Raw genomic sequence first — 22,476 nt, 5'->3', positions numbered from 1 at the left:
GGGATCAGCAAATCAGAGTTGGAAAGTTGCCAATACTTCAACTGAAACTGCCTCTTGCCTGCCACAAAGTCGGTAAACGGGCCTTTGCATGCTGCAGCAGAATAACCACAGTCCCCCAGGACCTTGCTTGCCAACAGAAAATAACCAAACGGGCAGGAATTTGCCCTTCCAATGCATCAAACTGGTGAACCTAATCTATCCAGAACCCTAGCTGAAAGGGAGTCCAGGAAATAAAAGTTTTTAGCTTTCCAGTCTTTGCAAACAGCAAGGCTCACCAGAAGGAAGAAAACTGAAGCTGAGTAGGTCGATTCACATCACCTACCACAGAACCGTGAAGGCTGCATTTTGATGTATCTGCTTTCATTAAGAACTCGTAAGGGGGAGCAACAATGTCTTATTTGACTTTTCTAATCCCAGATGTTTAGCCAAGAAGTATCAATAGTTATTTGGGGAGTAAAGAAGAATTCCTTACCATCTCCTATTGTTTTGCTACTAAGGTCCATGGAAAACATGGGGCATTAGTGGGCCTGTTACTGAATTGACACACTTTGCTTATACTGAGAAGCAAGTAGGTGAGCCTGAAAAGCTGGAGTATGGACCAGGAGAGCAATGGGAACTTAGATCTTTTATACCAAAGTCAGTTGCTTCTCCAATGAGAAGTGTGTGCTTATTAACCACTTTCTATATTGTAATATGCCCAAACCCCAGGTCTACATATTTGGAGATTTTCCCAGTATTTTCCTAAACTCGGTTTGATCACAAAAGTTTGGGGATATAAAGCAAACTGGACATTAGAAGAATTGCCTCTGGGCTTCAGGAGAAAAATCTTAGTTTTGCCATTAGGTAGAACAGTTTCACACAGGATGATTTTTCACAGAACCCCGATAATGTTGTGGTCTTACTAAAAATCTTCAACAGCTCTCATTGCCACAAAATAAAATAAAACATCCTTACTCCAGCATTCAAGATCCACTACTATAAGGTCCATATACCTTTCCAAAACCACCCCCCACCCATTACTATTACTACTTCCAAGTGTCCACTCATTCTCCAGATGGGCCATTGCTTGCCTCCATGTTGTTTTGCTCTCGCCATTTTTCCTTCTGGAACGCCCTCTCCTCTTAGTTCTATTTTGAATGGAACCTGATTTTCTCTGAGTTTTAGGCATTCCCTATCCTTTACAATTTACTCCCTACGCTTCCTCTTAAATGAAGCTCTCCTGAAACCCAGTTCTTTAATATTCTTCCCTTCTCCCACCTGCTAATTCCACCACCTGTTCCATTTATTATACATGTTTTGAATTTTTGTCTTGTTTTTGCCTTAAGTACATTATATTTCAGTCAGTGTTAGCTGTTTCGTAACAGTAAATGGTCTAATAATTTTTTCCCCATATACTGGTCTGATAACTTACCTCTTTGTTAAATGTGAGATAATGATACAATCATAATTTTTCTTAGGTTTTATTTAATGTATATTAGATAATTAAAGCAATATAACTTTGCTAAACACCTACCAGATGTTCCCCCTACAACTATTAATTCTGGAAACTTCTGTACATGAAATGTTAAGGTCAAATGTCACTTCTAGAAGATTTTCCCTGCCTGGCCTCTGCCCCTAATAGGCTGGCCTTTATTATATCAATCTATAACAGCACTTATTCCACTGTATCAGTCTCTGGTTCATAAAAAAAAAAAAATCCCCAAACCTCAGCTGCTTAAAATAACAATCATTTATTTCTCATGATTCACTGGGTCAGCAATTTGGGTTTTCAGCTGGGACAGCTCATCTCTGCTCTAGATGGTTGTCTGGATTCACTCATGGAGACATCGCCGGGCAGGCTGGGCCTCCCTCTCTCTGCATGGCCCCTCATCCTCAATGAGTCTGCCCTTGACTTGTTCTTATCATTGCAATCTCCTAAGAGAATGAGAGCACATGCTGCAAAAACTCACATGACGTCAGCTCTGCTGCATTCTTCTGGAAAAGCATATCATAAGAACACCCAGATTCAAGGGACAAGAGCATAGACCTCACCTTTTGATGAAAGGAGTTACAAAGAATCCATGGATATTTTTATCTGCTACATCCACTGTATTCCACCTATGTACTGTCTGTTTCCATAATTAGGTTGAGAAATCTTTATATGCCTTGTCTTGATATTTATTTTCATGTACTGAGTGCCTGGAACAGAGTAAACTGCTCCACATGGTGTTGGATAAACATTAGGTTGCATGTTAGGCAGTGGTTGGAATACCAAGATTTGTGGGATACAAGACAGTGTCTGCTCCCAAGGATTTTAACATCTGGTAGAAGAGGAAAAATGGTGAGGCGAGATTAAAAGCGCCTCTTCAAACAACAGAAAAAGTACCATTCCAACAAGGAAATGCAAAACTAATTACCTTAACTGGGATACACAAGTCAGAGAGCAAGCACGCATTACATCTGGTAATTAAGAAGTTAAGACCAGCACTATGTTTTAAGGATAAGATTTGGATTCTTAAGTAATAGTTGGGCATAATTAGTAGATGGAACAATAGGAGAAATGGCCCAGGGATAAAAAAAGTAAAACTGCATATGTTCAAAGAAAGGGATAAAAAAGTAAAACTGCGTATGTTCAAAGAAGTAGTGGCTGCCTGCTTCGCCTGGAACTGGAGCTGATGCCGGCGCACAGTGGAAGGCTGAAGGGGCGCCTTGGAATAAGGCTGCTTGAATTTTATCTTGTTGGCGATTGAATCTTAGAGCAGAAGAGGGTCAGGATAAATATTGTGTTTAGGGAGAGGGCCATGGTAGCATATGTAAAACGGACAAAAGAGGGAGAGACAGGAAGTAGAAAGAAACAAGTCTGATGAGGGCCTAAACCTCATGTTGGCAGCAAAAACAGACAAGAGGAAGCTGGGAGACTGACAGTTATTGAGCCCCTGCTATTCTTTAAGATGTATTATTTCATCTGATCCTTCAATAACTCTGTGATATAGATGTCAACACCACCATCTTAACAGATGAGGACAGTAAAGTTCATATAATTTAGGTAACTAGCTCACGATCATATACCTGTTAATGGAAGAGCTGGTTCTTTTCACTTTGACTTAAAGTTGTATTCTGCTCTTCTTAGGATACAAAAATACTTTATTATCAAGCTTTCATTTTACCACAAGTTTGTGCAAGGTCCCTCACCAAATGCTGAGCAGGTCCCTAACATAAAAAGGCATTGCTCCTGCCCTCCCTATTTCTGCCCATACAGTAAAGAAGAAAACAAACACTTCAAACAAAATGCAAGGGAATAAAGAGGAGTAAGAAAAAGGAAGACTAAGCACAGAACCATTCAGACACTAAGTTCCAACGTAAGCATTAAACATTCATTCAATATATATGTAGCTTTTTATAAGTGTAGGCTCTGAGCAGGGTGCTGGGAAGAAAAGATGAATCAAACACTATTCCAATCTTTCAAAATAGCAGAGGAAATTGTCGTGTAACAAATAAATGAAATAACTATTGCAAGGGAAATGATGGAATTCTGTGCACAGTAAACCAAGAGACAAATAGGAAGGGATTATTTCCTGCTGAAGCATCAAAGAAAAGCTTCATAACGGAGTTAGACATTGATCTGCATATTGATAGGTAAGAAGATGGCCAAGAAGCAAAAATGGGTAAGGAAACTGTGACTAGTGTGTAGGTATACAAAGCAGGGGACGGAGACAGCAATCACACGGTAGAGAGGGACCAGATCCCCAGGGGCAGGGCAGTTTCACTGGAGGCGGTATAAAACAGCAGGTAAGATGGTAAATGCTAGGGTCAAACCGACAGGCTTCAAATCCCAGTCTGCGCTTCCTCCCTGTTTGGCTTTAAATCAGTCCTTCAACAATATTAAGCCTCTATTTCCTCATCTATAAAATGGAAATGATAACAACAAACAAAACCTTCTCTCTCTCTCTCTCTCCTGACTTCTGAACAGAGCATAGGTGTCAAATAGAAATCAACCAAAAGGCTTTAATCTGATAAATCTGGATTGGAGTATTTGGCTTGGATTTAGAGTGAAAATGGGCTTTCTAATACTTGCTCTCAAAACCATATATTGGATCCTACACATGAGGAGAGTTGGAGCTGCTGAAAAAGTACTTAGCAAGAAGGACTGAAGCCTTCTCACACCCTTATGGACCCTGGTAGACCATTAGAGCATGGTCCACAGACCAGCGGCAACGGCATTACCTGAGAGTTTAACAGAAATGCAGAACCTCAGGCCTATGGCAAAGACCTGCTGGATCAGAGTCTGCATTTGCATAAGATTCTCTAACTCACTCCTATGAACATTAAATTTTGAGAAATGCTGTCAGAGAGCACTAAAGAAACTGGAGGGATAGATGAGAGACTCTCTCCATCTGGTCTATTTGATCCATCCTTCCTTCTCCCATGGGAGGAGCCAGTGATAGGTGGCTGAAGATTCTACCTGATGTCTCTGTGAAGGTGTAAGTTCCAGGAATTCAGAATGGGTGAGAGGATGATTTCGTCTATAAAATAGAGGTTGGGGAGGAAGATGACCCCATGTATGTGACTCTAGTGATTGTACGCAACATTCCTGGGGATTGTGAATGCAGGACAAGGGGAAAAATTTGAAAGGAAAGACAATTTGGAATATGTTATAGTTTCATTTTTTATGTTTAAATCTTAGCTCCGTCTAGAATTTCTTCTAAGTCTCTGCCCAAATATCATCTAATGGGACATTGCCTGAGCACTTTATAAAAACCTCTACCCCTGCTACCACCACCTCCAATGCTCAGCACTCCCTGCTCCCCTTTTGTTGCCTTAGTTTATTTGTCTCCTCCCCTCCCCACTACAATGGAAGTTCCACAAGGAGCTATATCTATTGTGTTCATTACTGTTTCCCCAGTGCTTAGAACAAAGTGGCACTGGGGACATACAGTAGGTACTAGATAATTATTTGTTAAATGAATGAATACGAGTTTGAGATCCCATGGGGGATCAGGTGGAGTTGTCAAATAATAACTGTGTTTATAAGTCTGGAGCTCAGGGGAAGATCTGAGTCTCAGGTAAAGAATGGGAGTCACCAGCTATTGATGGGCACCGAAGCTAGGAAGCTGGATGAGACCATTTGGATAGAGTTCTGCATTTAAGGGAAAGACGATTTCCTTGTTTGGTTGAGATTATGTGGGTTCCAGGAGAAGAGGTGGTGTCATCCCCAGTGAAGCCTGGCCACAGAGCGTAAACAGGTTACCACGAATGCCATCAAATGCAGACACCTCTTCCCATTTTCCCTGAACAAAGCTAGCAACTTCTTGGAAAGTTTCATGATGTCACAAGAGGCAAAAGAGCCAGCAGCAGCATTTATCATTTATGGAAAAACACTTTAATAATTCACTGCTTCAATTAACATTTGCCATTAATCAAGCTTTCATGTCTGAAAGCATCACACCCAAGCTCAGCAGGTCGTTTAGAATCAACTCCATATGTCTGTCATGGAACCCAGTGGGATGGACACAAGGAAACAAACGCAAGGCCTACTGAAAGCTGGCGGTGGGGCTACCTTCCAAAGCAGTCTGCTCTTGGGAGCCGGGCACCTTACAGAGTTAGGAAAAGCAAACTCTGCCTCCAAAAGGGGCCCAGATATTCAAAAAAAAAAAAAAAAAAAAACCCAAAATACAGAGTGTTTTTCCTACGTGAGAGGAAGAGATTGCTAATTATTTTAGGTCTCTTTCACATACCCTTTAATTTGAGATTATTTCACTCTATTTCTTCCTTTCCTGCAAGCTGAAAAAACAATCTGTAATGGAGCAGACAGAACCTTGTTTCCATATTTGATCATTTATAACCTGGTCCTTTGCTGATAACTGTTTCTGCCAAAAGGTAGCACTTCCCCACAGAACAGGAAAAAAGCAAGAAAGGATGCTTGTTACCATTTATTGTTGCTATTATTATGATTATTTCTATTGTTATAAGATGTATAAAATCTTATTTAAAAAATTATAACTTCAATAAACTACTGGAATGAAACCATATTAACAGATAACTAGATAGCATCAAGTGACTGGAGATACTGCTCTTTGACTTAAATAGCAGTTACTTAATCTCTCTAAGCCTCAGTTTCTCCATCTATAAAATGGAAATAACATAGTATGTAACTCAGAGAGTTGTTGTAAGTATTAAATGAGGCACTGCAAAAGCACTTTGCACATTACTCACCTCCTGGGAAACACTAAAACATTTTAACTATGTGTGACAGGTGAGATGAATTTCATATCCTCAGGGAATAAAGGTGAGTCTACCCCCTTTATTTTTTTTCAGTTACTCACTTCAGCTGTTTCATTCATTCAACAAATATTTATTGAATGACTACTATGCACTAAGCATTGTTCTGGGAGCTGCAGATCTGTTCAAAATCCCCACTCCCATGGAACTTGCAGTCTAATACTGGAAGAAATACTAAATGAATTAATTCATAGCTAGCCACTCATTCAGTTATTCACTCATCTGTCAACACTCCCTCCCTGCCCCCACAAACTATACCATAAACTGGTAGCTAGCTTAGATTAGAGAGATGATAGAAAGATAGGTAGGTAGATAAAAATAATTAAGAAAATATTAGGTGGTTGTAAATGTTAACTTGAAAATATCAGAATGATGGGAGAGGGGGCTACCTTAAGTTGCGTGTCTAAGAAAGGCCTCTCTGATGCTGTGACGTGGAAGCGGAGGAGCCAGGAGAAGTGCAGTGCAGGCAAAGGGAACAGCTGGTGCCCAGGCCCTGAGGCGGGAATGAACTTTCCTGTTCCTGAAACAGAAAGTCATGTGGCTCCAGTGCAGAGGGCAAGGGGAAGAGTGGGAAGAGAAGGGACTGGAGGGGGTCAGGCCATTAGGGGCTTGTAGGCCAGCGTAAGGAGATTTGGTTTTATAGTGAGCAGGATGTTAAGTCACTGGTGGGTTCTAGGAAGGGAACGACAAGGTTGATTTATATTTTTAAAAGTTAACTCTGTATAAAGAATAAATATAACAGGGAAGAGAACTGAAACAGCCATCAGGAGGTGAGTAAAGTGGGAAAGCAATGCCAGTGATCTATCTAGCATCACAGAAGCAGAATTAAAGAAAAGCAGATGAATTCATTTAGATTTTACTGGTAGAATCATTAGGGCTGATTGATAGATTGGAAATAGGAGAAGGGAAAGCAGAAATCCAAGATTTCTGGCTTGAGCAACTTTAAGAAATCTAGTCTCTCCCCACTGAATCCCCCACCATGCCCAAATGTGGAAGAACACCGGGGGCTCGCTCAGTTTGAAGGGATCCATCCTGCTTCCACAAATATACGAAGAAAAACACGATCATCCCACAGCCTCTACTCATCCACCGCTATCTCATATATTCCACAGCCTCTACTCATCCACTGCTATTCTCATAAATTCCACAGCCTCTACTCATCCACCGCTATCTCATATATTCCACAGCCTCTACTCATCCACCGCTATCTCATATATTCCACAGCCTCTACTCACCCACCGCTATTCACATAAATTCCACAGCCTCTACTCACCCACCGCTATTCACATATTCCACAGCCTCTACTCACCCACCTCTATTCTCATAAATTCCACAGCCTCTACTCACCCACCGCTATCTCATATATTCCACAGCCTCTACTCACCCACCGCTATTCACATATTCCACAGCCTCTACTCACCCACCGCTATTCTCATAAATTCCACAGCCTCTACTCACCCACCGCTATCTCATATATTCCACAGCCTCTACTCACCCACCGCTATCTCACATATCCCACAGCCTCTACTCACCCACCGCTATCTCACATATCCCACAGCCTCTACTCATCCACTGCTATTCTCATATATCTCACTGATTTCATAAAAACACAGGGATGCTTGTCTACAGCTGCAGCAATAATCTCTATAAAGATCCTGCACATCCACAGCAATACTGCATCCTCGGATCCCAAGCTTATAACTTGGGCAGCTCAAAAACACATGCTTAGCCTTTTCTGCTAAAGTTGCCCAGGCTGCTGGGGTGGCTATGCCTGCTGCACTAGCCAGCCTCAACCACAGATTGAAGCAGAGCCCCCAGCCCACTCAAGGCGCATGTGCTGCACTCTTGGCTGTAGCTCAGACTCACCCATGGAGAGCTCCTGTTGGGGGGCCCTTTGTTTCATTTCCAGTCCTGGGCCTCAAGTTTGGACTCTAGCAGTTTTCCTGTCAATGAATCTCCTTATGCAAATCATTTCACGTCTTCCTCTGAGCTCAGCACACCATGAAGACAGGACCATAGCTTCTGCTTAGCTACATAAAGAGAGAGAAATGTTCATTAAACCTAGTTCCAGGGCAAGGTAAGCCTACTGGTTGTACATTTAAATAAATAACCATTCAAATGTTTTGCTCACAAATAGGAAAATTTTCTCAATTGCTATCTTCATCAGTAGAAACAGAAGACTGCCATAAAGCCCCATTTTCTACCTCATAAGTTACCTATTTATACAAGCAAAATTAAACTTATATTTCTCCTCTAAAAAAGTGTGTGTATAAAACACAAGTAGCATTATTCTGAAAAATACAAGTAGTAGATGCGCCAAAGTAAATACAGAGACTGACAATCCTCTAAGAACATAATTTATCTTGGTGGCAGGCGGGGAGGATGCCATTTTGAGGTGAGATGAACTGATGCTCAAATTAACTGGAGCGGGCAGCACCCACCCTGCATAGCAAGGAAAGGGCCTTTGAAAGGAATATGGTTCCTTCTGTAAAGCAGGACAGGCTCCGAGATTGCCAAATGCTCCTTAACACAGTAATAGTGAGGTTTATTGTTCCAAGATGGGCAAGGCCTGGAGTCATGCTGACACAAATTATTTCTCTCTTGGCGTATCTTAAATTGCATCGTCCTTAACAAAAATAATACTGACCTTGATGCGATGTGTTTACGTGTTCGGTTAAATAGGAAACTAAAGTTAAGCCTCACACCACCTCACCCCTCCCAGCCTAGCAAGGAATTGAGCAGAAGGAAACTGCAGTGAGCACACTGGAGAAACTCCGGACACTACTGGAGTCTGCAAAATGCAAAGGAGGAAACTCTTAATCCTAAAGTATGCACGGAGTTCCCTGAGAGAAGAAGGAGGGTGCGGAAATGGTACTGAACGACTTCATGAGAGAGAGTTGCAGAAGGAAAGGGGGAAGCTGAGGCAGAGAGAGAGAGAAAGTAGAGTCAAGGAGAGGGAATGTCCACTGGGGCACATCCGTGCAGAGGATGAAGTATAGCTTTCATGACACAAACTAGACTGAGTTCCGAGCTTGTCCCTCCCACACTGTGCTCCTATACTGAGATGACTTCATCCTTTCCTTCTATTATTATAGTTCTGCCTGTTCTTCTGATGGAGAACAGAGAGGCTCTGGCAGAGTGGCCAGAGAACACTTTTGTTGGCGGTCTGGTTGAGACATCTTTGAAGGGCTTTGGCCCACGTGGATTATTAAATGACAACTGGTTTCTAGCAGTGACTATCTCAACAAAGATTGCCCCCTCCAAACATGGGAGACCCAACTGCCTGTCAGAGATGAGCAGAGCTGGGAAGGACCTGCTGCACACAGATTACAGTATGAGGCCGGGGCTCCACTCATATGTGACCCCATGGAGGAATCACAAGCCTCCTTTACTGCCCTTATTTCTTGCCTTATAGAACATATGTGCTCTAGGAAAATCAGTTTTATAGCTAATTTACATAAACTGGGTGTCAATTTCCTTTTTATTTCTGTTATCAGTGTAGACATTATAAACCCAATAGAAGGAGTTTCAATTGAATATATCAGCACATAAGTATAGAAGGTTTCTGTGTATCAAAACCAAAACCGAAAGGCAAATGATAAACTGGGAAAAATATCTGCAATATCCTAACAGATCAAGTGTTAATCTATGTAGAATAAACATTCAGATGACAAAAATGAGAGCAATTTTTCATCTATCACACTAAACATTTTAAAATGAGAATGTTCAGTGCTGGCAAGGGTATAGTATAATGGTTTCTGGATAGCAATTTGGTCATAGATTTTCAGAACTTGAAATATGTTCATATCCTCTGATCCATGGATTCTACTTCTGGAATAGATTCTTAAGAAAAAAAAAAGTATAAAATGGGAACAAAGATTTAAGCACACAGCTGTCCTCTGAAGCATAATTTATAAAAATAAGCCAAATGTCCAATATTTGGAGAATGATTAAGGAAATTACGGTAATTAAGGAAATTATGGTTCACATAGTGGGACATAACACTACTCTTGAAATGATGCTCATGAAACGTTTTAATGATACAGGAAAATTTTTATGAATGTTCTTTTTTAAATGAAAAATATAAGATATTACTTTATATATAATTTCATGTAGAATTTCATTGCAAAAAGATCCAGAAAGGAACATACTAAAATGTTATCAGTAGTTGCTTTAAATGGCTGGATTATGTTTCTACTTCTTTATAATGTTGTGCTATTTTCACACCTTCTGTAATGAGAATATGCTTTTATAATTAGAAAGAAATAGCAAAAAATAATATAGATTCACATGAAAAGGAACCGAGATTCTCTGGAAAAGTGGCTGAATTCAAGTTTGGGGTATGAAATTTATAAGATGAACCTGCAGCATTTTGTTGGTACCTGAAAACAAGGAAACTTTCAAAGACTGTTGGAATGGATCATGTTAAAAGAACATAGAGTCAACCTAGAGAGGCTTCCATAGGCCAAACACGATACAACTTGTGTTTCAAAAAGAAAACACATACTGTAAGTCATTAAAACACGTTAAACATGTTAAATATGTTAGAAACAATATTTGTGTTCATAATGTTATGAAAATAAAAATCGCTGATCACCTCTGGAAGCTGTTAGGGAACTGAATTATGATCCAGAAAAATGGGAAATCAATAGAAATGAGCATTTATTCTTGTTTTTCTACACAAACTATACCTTAAGGCAGTGTTCCTCAAAGTGTGGTCCCCGGACCAGCAGCACCACCTGAGAACTTGTTTAAAGTGTAAAATCCCAGCCCCATTTTAGACGGAACCAGAATTCTGGGAATGAGCCTGAGCCTGAAAGGGTTAAGAGTAGGCTCTCTGAGCATTAGATCAAACTCTGACTCTTTTGTTTTTGTTCTGTTATTTTCTCAGCAATTACAGGGCTCTGGCATGGCTGTTCCTTACCAAAGGGATATAAAATCCCAGATTCTTGTGCGGGTTCAAGGGAAAGAGGCTAGGTGGGCACTTCAGCCTGCTTTCTACAAGGACATACAGGTCAACCTAGTATAGGTGAGAGTTCTCCAAGTGCTCCAGCATATCTCAACTGGGGATCACGCTGGAGTTTGGGGCCAAAGTCCTGGCTAGTACACTAATGCCCCTCCCTCGGCCATTGTCTCAGTGGATGTAACTTCCCCCAAATCATACCAAGACTATACGATTTCACAGGTCAATTCTTTCATACCAGTAAGTTAATAATTCCAATCCCACTTAAGCTGTTCCAGAGCTTAGAGTAAGGTTATGGAGCTGATATAACACTAATATCAAAATTGAACAAAAACAGCACTTTAAAATGTGGGTATTATCACAGTTGAGTGAGCCAGTCTTCCCAAAGCCTTCAACTACTTGAATCCGACGTAAACAACTTAAGGTCCCTGTCCAACCATGAGCTCCTCTTAGGAACAGCTTTTAGATCTTGGCCTGAAATCCACAAAATTCTAACCTGCATCATTTTTGTTTAAAATGAATTAGAAAAAGTGTGAATTTTCTCAGTCATCTACTTCTTCAGACGATTAGTAACCCTGGGAAAAAGTTTCCATGCAGGAGCATTCAGAAAAAGATCAAATTTTAGAGATACAAGTCTACCAATTAGGACCTAAGATCCCTGAAACACCAAAGGAGTACAAAGTGGTCTAATTGGTTCCTCAAGAAGACAGCAGTTGGCAGACACTGGCACCCTCAACCAATCGCCATTGTGTTGGCTCACAGAGGCATCAATGATCTAAGCAGGGAACTTCCTTCAAACAGCCCCTGCAGTCCATGTGACAGCAAGTCGCCCTCATTGTTCTATCGGGTGCAAGCTGCATTTGTTCCGGGTCTGCTCTTTTAATCCTCTGTGAGCCATCCACGTGTGTAAGGCCTCTGGTCTATTATCAGAGTGTAATCTTTTCACTTTTCAAAATAGCTTCTCTCCGGAGCCAGAAAGCTTAAATAGGGCACCGGAGTGCTCATCAGCTCCTGTTCGTGTGTGGGAATGGCAAGCCATCTGTGTAGCTGCCGAAACAGAGAAGCAAAGCTGGATTCCCTCAGTCTGACCCACGGATGCAGTAATGCCACCTTCAGCTCCTATTACAAAGACACTGGCCTGGGTTCTGATTAACGTACAAGCAGAGAAAACAGTGATAGCACAGATGATATGCACTTCTACTATGAAAAAACAGAACAGGCATCAACACTTAGTTTCTTTTGTAGTCATTAGACTACTCCTAGAATCAAAAGTTTCTGGGCTAAATTCATTACCACACCATGAAAGAAAAGATTGCTTCTGAAACGTGTGTCTTTTTTGACTTGATACAGAAACACAGGTTCATTTTCCTAGGACATCTTCCTCCTTAGTCAGGATTTATGTGTCCATTTTCATTTTATGAGCACCTAAGTGCCTAAGAATTGATTCCTCAGTCAAGAAGAAAAACTAAATAAATAAAATGCTACATTTTCATACATAGGTAATCTTACTTTTCCTTATACTGATACATGTTTTCAGGACACAAAGGAAGCCATTTCAATTAGTTTGTTTTTTTTGTGTGTTTGTTTGTTTTTGCAGTACGTGGGCCTCTCACTGCTGTGGCCTCTCCCGTTGCGGAGCACAGGCTCCGGACGTGCAGGCTCAGCGGCCATGGCTCACAGGCCCAGCCGCTCCAGGCATGTGGGATCCTCCCGGACCGAGACACGAACCCGCATCTCCTGCATCAGCAAGCAGACTCTCAACCACTGTGCCACCAGGGAAGCCCCTTGTTTTTGTTTTTTAACTTAAGGGAAGAATACACCTGTTCTCCGGGGGTTAGAGCAAGCCTAGGAAGGGCATTGGCAGACTGGGGGCTGGGGTTTTGAATCGGGGTAGAAATAGTCAGCTACCAAAGTGCCTAGAAGTGGGTAACATCAGAAGGTGAGAATAAGCCACCTTAGAAAGACTAATGGCCAAACCGAATATCCCATCTCAATACTCCACATACCTTACAGCCAATCCAACAGCAAATCCTTTTGGCTCTACCTTCAAAATGTATTCAGAATTAGCAATACATCACTTCTTCCTGCCTCTACCATTACATTCTGGTCCAAGCCATCATCAACTCTTTCCCAGGTAATTCTGATAGACTCCTAACTGCTCTCTCTTCTAATTTTATCTGCCCAGCCCCAAGCCTATTCTCCATATGAAAGTCCAAGTTATCCTTTTAAAGCGCATCAGATGATGGCATTTCCTTGCTCAAAACCCTTCAAGAGTTATAGCCTCAGATTAAAGGCAAGGTCTTGACCATGGATTAGAAGAGCCCATATCCTGTGCTCCCCTTGCCCTCACTAGTACTATGATCTCACCTCTTACCACTCTCGTTCCACTCACTCTGTTCCAGCCTTTATACTAGCATTTCCCTCTAGTGATGTCCTACATACCAGACACAAGCACCCTCTCACTCTGAATTCCTTCCAGTCTCTGTCCAAGTGTCACCTTATTTGAGGAGACTTCCCTGATCACACTACATAAAACAGTAACTCCCAGGGCTCCCTGTCCCTCTTGGCCTGATGTATTTTATTTTCCTTCATAGCACTACTGTACACCATATCTATGAATCCATAAAGATAAATATTTGTTTATATTTTGTCTCCACCATGACAATCAGTACCAGAAGGCAAATTCCACTAGGGCAGAACCTTGTTTTACTCATTGGTGTATCCCCCGCACCCAGAACAGAGGCTGGCACCTAAGAAACAATCAATATTTGTTTCATAAATGAATGAATGAAAGTCACATTTGGCACTTTATTCAGAGAGAAAGGACAGAATTATAACCAAGAGACAAAGTTAAGGACTGGAAGCCAAGAGAACAGAAGGCTGGGTCCATTCAGAAGGGTCCATTCGGAAGGCTGGGTCCATTCAGAAGGCTGGGTCCATTCAGAAGGGTCCATTCAGAAGGTTCAGAAGGCCGAATCTCACTTTTACTGCTCACTGGATGTATCATATGGAGTAAGTCAACTTGATTTGAAGCCTGATTGTATGAGAACCAGGAAGCTGGTAGTTTGAGGAATCCAGTTCATTCCTCTTGGGGAAATCAGAACATTTCCTGATCCCCAGCACCTGTTCCATTCTCTGGAAATCCTCAAGCTCCCAGAGAGACCTCCTTCATTTCTGCGTTTTGAGTGTCAGACCTGGTACCAGGCATAGTACACATGCTGATAAATGATTGTTGAAATGACTGAACTGTGAGTATGTCAGGAATCCCCTCTGTAAACTTTGGAAGGTGGGATGTTAAGTCCTGACTCTGGAGATGGGCTGGCGCTCTCTGATGCTCCACCTTCACTCTGCACTCTCATTCCTCTCTCCAGAGTCCTTGTAACCCTTCTCAGCCTAATAGTATACCTTGAAATACAAGAGAGAACGAAATCAGGACTGAGACATCTACTTTCTATTTGTCCCCATAAGTATTAGAGCATGATCTTCAAGCAGGGTCTGTTCTTTCTTAAATCAGGATTTGCTCCATTATAGCCTGTGGCTAAAAATAATGCCCCTCCACTTCTTTACCCCAAAGCACTTTTTTGCAATTCTAGCATATTTGGATGTCAATTTTCTGGACACAATTCTTGTATGTCTTATCACTGTTCTTCATTCAATTTTATTCATACTAATGTTAATTAATTCTCAGTCAATAGTGCATGTGAGGCAGTCTTCCGTCATGTGTCCTTCTTTCCTCTTTGAATTGTCCTTTAGCATCTGAGCTGATCAGACAGCTCCCTCTACGGTCTCCTTGACATTTTCACGTACCTCTTCCTTTTTCTTTGGTAGTATATTGTGTTTTTTAAATCAGAATTTTCTAATTCTCTTAAAGCCAACTTCCCACTTAAAGTTTCACATTGCAGAACTATGATTTTTTTTTCTTATTTTTAGAATATCTACCATTTTCGAATCTAATACTACCCTTTCATTTTTTCTCAATTTTTACACCACCAACAAATTCCTCCTTATTGGTTAGACTTAGGTCTCTGTCAGGGTTCTCCAGGGGAACAGAAGCAACAGGATAGAGAGAGAGATAGCGACTGATTATAAGAAATTGGCTCAAGTGACTATGGAGACTGAGAAGTCCTAAGATCTGCAGTCAGCAAGCTGACGATCTAGGAGAGCTGCTGGTGTAGTTGCAGTCCAAAAGCCAGTAGGCTGAGACTCAAGAAGAGCCATGTTTCAGTTTGAATCTGAAGGTAGAGAAAAGACCAATGTCCCAGCTCAAACAGTTAGGCCGGAGGACTTCCCTCTTACTCAGGGGAGGGTCAGCCTTTTTGTTCTATTCAGGCCTTCAACTGACTGGAGAAGTTGAAGGCCCCCCCTACATTAGGGAGGGCAATCTGCTTTACTCAGGCTACTAATTCGAATGTTAATCTCATCCAAACACAGCCTCATAGGTACACCCAGAGTTATGTTTGACCAAGTGTCTGGGCATCCCATGGCCAAATTGACACATAAAATTAGCCATCACAGGCCCTTAGTTGCCAGGGCCCTTTGTTCTTTCTTTACTTCTGGAAAATAAAATTTCAGAGAGGAATCAAGGTCTTTCCAGACTCTGATTTCAACCCGAGGTTTCCTCCAGATATCTAGTTAATTCTTATTCCCTTTCATGATGACATCCTGTCTCTGCCAGGTTTATGCTTTGCATGATGTGTACATCATTCATTTATTCCACAAGAAAAAAATCTGTATTGATCACCTTTTTTGCAGCAGGCATTGTGCCAGGAATCATTTGCTCCTTTCATCGCACCCAGTGGTCTATGGGCATCAGTGATTATTTCATTTCAGTTCTGCTCTCCTGATGGCTTCACCCACATGCTCTGAAGAGAAGGTCCACTCTCAGTCTCTGTCTTTTCTTGCAAGCACATAACTTCATATATAAGCAGTATTTTTCTCACTTCCTGGTCAGATTAATTATTTATTTATTTGCACACTGCTGTGGCTTATAATTCATAGGCAAAGCTAGTGGTTTACTCACAGCAAGATAAATGCATGGAGCAAATGGAGCAACCTGGAAATAGATTCACCCACCTGAACAGGCTAGAGAGACACAGTGACACCCTCTTCGCTGACAGTGGTTGTCAAGAGATGTCCACAATTCATGGTGTCTTGGAAATACTGAGTTTTGGGCAAAAGGACATGACTGAAAGAACTGCCGAACCAACACAGGTGGAATGCAGTATGGAGAATCTGCAGTGGGCAGAACTCTGAAGGACTGGGAGAGAGGCTGCCAGCACCCAGGGTATTTGTGTTTAGTTGGCTGGATTGAAGCTCAGGAACAAGACCGTAAGAACTGGCAAGAACAAGGCCTGACCTTGGTGGTTCACAGCACAGATTTTGAGGCCAGAGCGCCTGGTTTTAGATCCACTTCAGAGCTGAAAAATCTTGAGAAAGTTAATCTCTCTTTACCCTGGCTTTTTGATCTGTAAAGTGGAAAAACTAACAGTACTCACTTCACAGGACTGTTGTGAAGTTTAAACGAATATATGTAAATGAGAATACCTAAAGCTTAGCACAAATTAAGGATTTCAATTTATTCTTGCAATTTTACAGGTTGTCTAAATAGGAACTAATGCAGAATACTAATTATAGAAAGTAAATGGGGGTGAGAATTGGGAGTGTTTTCAGTTTTGAAAATTTAATAAAGAATGTTTCTGTCAGAATAGGGCATTGACGGCTTCCCTGGTGGCGCAGTGGTTGAGAGTCTGCCTGCTGATGCAGAGAACACGGGTTTGTGCCCCGGTCCGGGAAGATCCCACGTGCCGCGGAGCAGCTGGGCCCGTGAGCCATGGCCGCTGAGCCTGCACGTCCGGAGCCTGTGCTCCGCAACGGGAGAGGCCACAGCAGTGAGAGGCCTGTGTACCGGGGGAAAAAAAAAAAAAAAAAGAATAGGGCATTGAACAACTGCAATATGGACATAAATGTGGGAGTGAAAAGTCACGCTGGTACACTTGGCCAGGCCAGAACTGGCTCAGCTGAGAATATGGCCTTATAGATGTGCCTGACCTTATGAGCAGATGTCTCAGAATCTCAGATGAGGAGGAAATCTCCAGCTTTGGGGATTCATGCAGGGCAGTCTTGAAATTGTGTTTGCCTTCTTTTTCCATACTATGATTTAGTCATTTTCATTATGAAATATATCATATACAAAAGCATATATGACATACATATAGACTAATAATAAAACATACACCTGTTTATCCACCAACCAACATAAGTTACAAAACATTACCAGAATCTTTGAAGCTCCCCATGTACTCTTCCCTAATCATAACCCTTTCCATTCCCCCATAAGTTATCACTATCTTGGATTTTCTTACAGATTTTTACTGTTTGTACCATATGTCCCTAAACAACACACAAAACAGTTTTTCAGGGCTTTGAATTTTATATGTATGGAATCAAACTGCTTGTATGCTTCTGTAATTTGCATGTTTTTCTCAGCATTGTCTTTGGTTGATGCATGTACCTGTGATCTTTCATTTTTATTGCGACTTGTTAATTAATAAAAGTTTCAAGTCACTGGGAAAACATAACATTTTAAACTGCAGGTACTGAATAACATAGCTTTAAAATATATACAGCAAAATTTATTGAAACTACAAGGGAAAAATCAACAAGTCCACTAATCACAAGGGGAGATTTTAATCTAACTCTAAGACAAAAGGTCAAGCAGAGAAAAAAAATCAGCAATAACAGAAGAGGCAGAAACAAAGAAGCAGCTCTATAGGAAACAAGGAAGAATTAGTGAGCAGTCAAGTGAAGTATTACCAAGAGACCTAGCATAGTTTAGAGTGAGATGATTAAAAATGAGCATTCACCAGAACATCTTTTTTAACCGTGCCTCTCGCTAGGCTAGGAATAGAACCTTAAGGAGAATTGTAAAATTTTCAAAACCTCTCTCGTAACACCTATGAGTTCTCTTAATTTTTCTTACTAAGGAGAAATATTGTGTTGAATAATTGGATCCAGACCATTAATTGGGCCACATTTAATAAAGGTTCACTGTAGATTTAAGGATTGTCCATATACTGGTTCTCTCTCCTCTCTTTTCCACTTCAACGAAATAGCAAGTGGCCTCAGGGCCACTTTATCCTGGTATGTGGACAATTCTGAGGTTGAGGCTTTGGGCTTCTAAGAAGGAGCTTTGATTAGCCCTTCTTCTTAAACTGTGTCCTCCAGCACAACTTACAAGAATTCTCAGCATTAGGGCCCATGGCCCAAGCCTGGGAAACAAGTCATATTTTGCCTCCTACTTTTTTTTTTTTGGCTGTGTTGGGTCTTCGTTGCTATGCGCGGGCTTTTTCTAGTTGTGGCAAGTGGGGGCTACTCTTCCTTGCGATGCGTGGGCTTCTCATTGCAGTGGCTTCTCTTGTTGCAGAGCACAGGCTCTAGGCGCATGGGCTGCAATAGTTGCAGCATGCAGGCTCAGTAGTTGCGGCACGCGGACCCTACCTAGAGTGTGTGGGCGTCAGTAGTTGCGGCACGTGGGCTCAGTAGTTATGGCTCACGGGCTCTAGAGCGCAGGCAGAGTAGTTGTGGCGCACGGGCTTAGTTGCTCCGCAGCATGTGGGATCTTCCCGGACCAGGGCTCGAACCCATGTCCCCTGCATTGGCAGGCAGATTCTTAACCACTGCGCCACCAGAGAAGTCTGCTTCCTACTTTTCATTATTCCTTGTGGGTAGATTTTTCATAGGGATGTGTGGCTATCGTCTGGTGTACAATTCAGTTATTCCTCAGTCTCCTGAAAATATCAACACCTATAGCCCACCAAATGAAACCATTACTTTTCCTGACAAGGACACATTCCTTATTCTGAGCTTTCTCCTTCAGAATCTGTTTTGCTTCCGTGGGACGCATCCTGATCGTGCAATTTCACGTGTTCAGAGTTTCTTCTGCATCTTTGCCTCCTCTAGACACCTTTCTCCACACTCCTAACACTTGATCAGGTTTTAATTCTTCTTCAGGTCATTAGAATCCTGTACTTTCAGATTTTCTATCTGTAGTATTTCCTCCCTTCTCTCTGGGAACTTCTCCTCCTCCCAATAAGTAAAAGAGTAGAGGAACTCTTCTTAAACCCCTTTACTTCCCATGAAACAGAATGACCATCCTGCTTTGTGTATATTTATGTGTGTGTGTGTGTGTATATATATATATATATATATATATATATATATATACACATATATACACACACATATATATATACACACATATATACATATATATATATATATATATATATATACACACACATATATATATAAAACTGACCTCTATATGAGGGACAACTCACCTGCTACTGTATGTGTGTAACCCAGTTGTCAGGTAGTGTGTTTGCCATTTGAATGAGATGGTTAAACTTCTCAGCCTGCAATATAAAGCCTCAGAGAGGGAACTGAGTCAAAGTCTCACCTGAAACTTATTCCTTGCGTCAGTCACATGAAGAATAAGCCCATTTTTTCAGACTAAAAACCAGAATTGAAAAAGTAGACAACAGATATGCAAAAGATGCAGACATAACAGATAACTTTTCTGTAACTTTTCTGTTTAAAGCATTTCAGCAGCTTCCCAATGCTCTTATAATAAGGATAAATTCTGTAACATAATTCATCCTATACCTATCTTTCTAGTTACCTCTGAACTGAACATGTACCTCCATTACTCACTTTACTCAAGCTGCAATATTATTTTGTACACTACAGTCTGCATTCTTGCTACAGGTTTCTGAATGTATCATTCCCTCCTGACATCAATATTTTCCCTTCCCCCTTTGCCTTGTTAACCCTACCTCTTCCTTCAGATCTCAACCCAATCATCATTTCCTCAGAGAAGACTTTCTTGATCTCCCTTATGTCCTTGATAACATAAAACATATCTTATTTTATGTTCTTATAGTAACATGATTTTCTCTTCTGTAACATTTGTTACACTTGTGGTATTTCTTCTACTTGTGTGATTGTTTGACCAAAGTCTATCTTCCACACTAGACACATGCTCCCTAAGGTCAGGAACTCTGTCTGTTAGGAGCAAACAAGTTGTCACTGAACAATTAAACAGGAGAGAATTTGAATTTCGTCCCTAAACATGAGAAAATTTTAATTCTCTCCCTAAATGGAAATGAACTTGGGCTAAATTATTAGCTAGATGGTAAAAAATCAGTTTGTTGTATTATAACTAAGCATGATGACCATCCAACCAGAGGAACCAATTCTTCAACATATACTAAAGGAAACCTCCCAGCTCCCTTAAAGGCAACCATAAGTCTTCAAAGACAGCAGCTGAAGGAGAATGTCCGTATGGAGAAGGGGAGCTTATACCTCATAACCCAACTTCTGCCCCCTTCAAACACTCTTTTCCCCAAGATCCTAAAATCAGAGATACAGGCATGGAACCAAACTTACTCTCTCCCACCTTCTAAGATCTCTAACTTCTCTCTCTCGTTTCCTTTCTTTTTTTTTGATCGTGCCACACAGCATGCTGGATCTTAGTTCCCCGACCAAGGGTTGAACCCATGCCCCCAGCAGTAGAAGTGCGGAGTCCTAACCACTGGACCACCAGGGAATTCCCTAACTTCTCTTTCTTTGTATTTCCTAAAGTTGATGTCATAGAGGAGACATATGCTTGTCAGCTTTTACTCCCTTAAGAGGAAGAGGCTTTTTCAGGGAAAAGAAAAGGACCAACTCTAGCTTAGTCTCTGTTGTAAAATAATGTTTCTAATTTTAGTAGGTGGCTCATAGGGACAATAAGATTGCTTTTAAGAACTTGGGAAGAATGTTGCACACTGAGTTTTAAACTATTTTTTTAATGATGGCTTGAATTAGAGATGTAAAGTCACAAAACAGAGACAGAATAAGTTCTGGCCAAGACTCAAACAAAACTATGCTATTTAATATACTAACATATATAGGGTAAAAACATGAGAATTTTTAAGAGATTTAGCTGGCAAAGTAAGTTTAGAAAAGGGAAAAGTCAGACATTGGTAGTGTTTTATTCGCGGTCAGGAGAGAGGGTGTCCTGGCTCAGTACGACGACCAACCGGTGCTATGACAGGTATGACCCTGTGCACTTGGCAATTTCAGGGCTCTTTGACACCAGGCACTAAAATCCCCAATTAGCTTCCCTTTTTCTAAACTGCAGGCTCACTAAGCAGCCTTCTAGTTATAATGAACTGTTCCATTTTCATTTGCCTCCAGAGAAGGCATTTACTTTAAGTCTACCTAATGGCTAAACTTTTTTTTTAAAATTGTGGTACAGTTGATATACAATATTATGTAAGTTTCAGGTGTACAACAGAGTGGTTCACAATTTTTAAAGGTTATATTCCATGTATATTTATTATAAAAATACAGGCTATATTCCCTGTGTTGTACAATATATCCTTGTAGCTTATTTATTTTATATATAGTAGTTTGTACCTTTTAATCCCTTACCCTATCTTGCCCCCTTCCCTTCTTCCCCCTCCCCACTGATAATCACTATAAACTTCTTATATTAAATTAATTAATTGGCATTTATTGGCCTCTAGGAGCTTTTTTAAAGGGAGTCCACTTTGAGAAACGGCTCTAGCTCTCACCATACTGACAATCATGTTTTCAGGCTGATGGTTTGAGCGCCATATTCTGGCTTGTCATGAATTTTCCTAGGAAATGCCCACCCAAAGGGATCTATCTGAATAGTCATCCAACTTTCCAATGGGATACCAAGCTCTTCTCTAAGTTATTTTGCACTAAAACTGCAACAATTCACACGGAAAGCCTGAATTTCTACCTCCACCTGGCACTGAAGAGTTGCCTCTCTCCCTCTCTGCCGGAGAAGACAGAGGAAAAAATCAGTGAAGAAAGAACAATAAAAATTACCTAATTGGAATAAAAGAGAAAAAATACACTAAAAAACAAAACAAACAAAAAACTTCCGGTGTCCCAGGAAGAGAGGAGAAAGAGGGAGGGACTGAAAAAGTACTCAAAGAAGCAATAGATGATATCTTCCCAAATTTAGCAAGAGACATTTATCTATAGAATTAAGAAGCCGAGTGAATCCCAAACAGGATAAATCCCCCAACCCACCCAAACTTAAATAAACTTCTGACGACTAAAAACAAGGGAAAACCTTGAAAGCAGCCAAAGGAAAATGACACCTTACTTATAAGAGAGGAAAATCAATTTGGATAACAGTAGATTTCTCATCAGAAACTGCTGAGGCCAAAAGGAAG

Source organism: Tursiops truncatus, chromosome 8 (genome assembly GCF_011762595.2).
Source record: "Tursiops truncatus isolate mTurTru1 chromosome 8, mTurTru1.mat.Y, whole genome shotgun sequence".
Taxonomy (NCBI): domain Eukaryota; kingdom Metazoa; phylum Chordata; class Mammalia; order Artiodactyla; family Delphinidae; genus Tursiops; species Tursiops truncatus.
Note: the sequence above shows the minus strand (reverse complement) of the source record.